Raw genomic sequence first — 2,236 nt, forward strand, 5'->3', positions numbered from 1 at the left:
GGGTGGGCTGGGGACACACTGGGAGCGACTGGGATTAACTGGGATTTACAGAGCCTTCCCTGGGACAGCTGGAAGTGATCCCCCCATTCCCCCACCCTCCCTCGGGCACTGCCGCATCTCCCAACCTGCACCGCTGGGATCTGCCCGGAGCAGCGCGATGGCTCCAGCGCTGGGGCTGGGGGCTCCTGGGGCGGTGAGAGGGGGGAGGGACCTCGGCACCCCCTGGGACCCCCCTGAACCGCCGTTCCCCATTCCCGGCATCGGGACCCCCCCTTCTCCCCTTATCCTTCACAGGGACCCCCCTGAATTCCCTATTGCCGGACATCAGGACCTCCCTGCTCCCCTTTTCCCGGCCATCCCATGTGTCCCAGCCTCCAGACTTCCTGTGTTCTGGATCCTGGGATGCCCTGGAACGCCTCGGTCCCCCATTCCTGCCTTTTGCAGCTCCCAACCCCACCTTTCTGTAAAACCAGAGACCCCCTGAACTCCTGTTCCTGGACAAGGCGGGTGTCCCCACCCTGTCACCCCCCTTTTCTGGGAAACTCTGGACTCCCCTTTCCTGAGCACAGGGATCCCCTGGAACTCCCTTGTACCTCTCCCAGTCCCTGCACTCCCCTTTCCTTGACCCTGAGACTGCCCTGGACCCCCATTCCTGAGAACCAGGATGCCCTTTTACCCCTTTCCTGGCACTGAGGCCCCCCTGCACCCCCTTACCTGGCACCAATGCAGCCTTTTCCTGGCCACCCTGCCTCTCCCAGCCCCCAGACCCACCATTTTCCCTGACCCTGGGACCCCTGGGCCCCCATTCCTGCATTTCCCAGCCCCCAGACCCTCCTTCCCTCACACTGAGGGCCCCTGGCATCCCCTTTCCTGGGCACAGAATTCCCTGGACACCCCATCCCACCTCTCCCAGTCCCTGCACCCCCTTTCCTTGACTCTGAGCCCCTGAACCTCCTTCCCAGCTGTCCCAGCTCTTCAAGTCCCTCCTCTCCTTGACCTGTGGCCCCTCCTGGATCCCCAAACTGCCACCCCTAACGCAGTACTTGGGCTCGAGGCACGAGCTCTGGCGTGCCCCAGGTCAGAGAGAGTCCAGCTGCGTCACTTCTGTGCATCGCAGAAGTGACTTCGGCATCAGAGGGATGTGGACGGGACCCCCTCCGAGCGCTGCCACAGTGAGCGGGGCCGGATGGAGCTGCAGGCATGGGGATGGGAGGGGGAGCCGAGCAAGGATACTGGGATAGCCAGACCCGGGATATTGGGATAGCCAGACCTGGCTCAAGGAGAGGAACTGGCACGTGGCTGACAGTGACCTGGAGACAGGGCCGGTACAACCAGAGTGGGGGGAGTGGGGGGAGCCGGGGGCTGGGCTGGGGTCTGGGGGAACCCTGAGGCTTGTCCTCAGTTTTATAGGGAATTTGAAAACCCTGGTGTTATAAACGGAGCCTGGACTTTTTTGGGTGGAGTAAAAGTCTGCTCGTTTATTAAAAAGAAAAGCCAGGAATGAGGACTTGAGATAAGCCTGAGTCCCACTCGACAACCCAGAAAAAAAACAACAGTGCGATGCACAGGGCATTCCTTTGGGCTCAGGTTCCTGAGGAAGACCCCGTGGGGGCTGAGCCCCGGGGCCGTTTCATAGTCTCTCTGATGTTATGATTGGTGGAGCTCAGATCCTCCTTCTGATGGCTCATTGCTAGGGTCCTCATTGGTGTTCAGCTCCGTCAGTCTCTGGGGCGTCGAGCGATTGGTTTGCCCCCTAACCAATAATTCCTCAAGATGTTTACATCATAAATTATTAAGTCATCTTAAGAACATTCCAGAACGTTCCCTTCTTTTCTATAAACCCACCACTCTTCCCCCATTGGTGTCACCATCTAGCGATCACATAGCAGCATTACACCCGTACAGTCGCAATAATAATCAACTTATAAACTGTATGTAACAAGTAACTATTAACTTCTTTTTAACCAAAAAAACCTTTTAACCAGTTATTACACCGGTGAAAGGGGAAAACAACCAATGAGTTACAAGCCAGGAGAAGGATACAATTCAACAAGAACCACTGGGGGAAACCGAGAGGCTGGAGTTATAACAGAGAACCAGTGAACAACCGAGTAACCGAGAATTTTCCCGAACCGGGGGAGGTGGCTTGTACCCAGGCACTGCCCAGGGGGGTGCGGCTTAGGCTTCTGAGCCGCCCATCGACCCACACTCTGAGTCTGCCTCTTCGGGCACCTCC

At 57.7% G+C, this 2,236-nt stretch overlaps 1 long non-coding RNA gene across 1 annotated transcript in view; it reads right to left on the reverse strand.

Annotated features, from left to right (window-relative positions):
* Positions 1-580: 580 nt before the first annotated feature.
* The window catches only part of LOC108445189, an 8,297-nt gene continuing 6,641 nt past the window's right edge, over positions 581-2,236 (reverse strand). Inside the window, exon 2 of the long non-coding RNA XR_001859955.1 lies at positions 581-1,031. This is a non-coding gene — a long non-coding RNA (uncharacterized LOC108445189). The remainder of the gene's footprint in view (positions 1,032-2,236) is intronic.

The sequence above is a fragment of the Corvus brachyrhynchos genome, unplaced genomic scaffold (assembly GCF_000691975.1).
Source record: "Corvus brachyrhynchos isolate BGI_N302 unplaced genomic scaffold, ASM69197v1 scaffold183, whole genome shotgun sequence".
In the NCBI taxonomy this organism is placed as follows: domain Eukaryota; kingdom Metazoa; phylum Chordata; class Aves; order Passeriformes; family Corvidae; genus Corvus; species Corvus brachyrhynchos.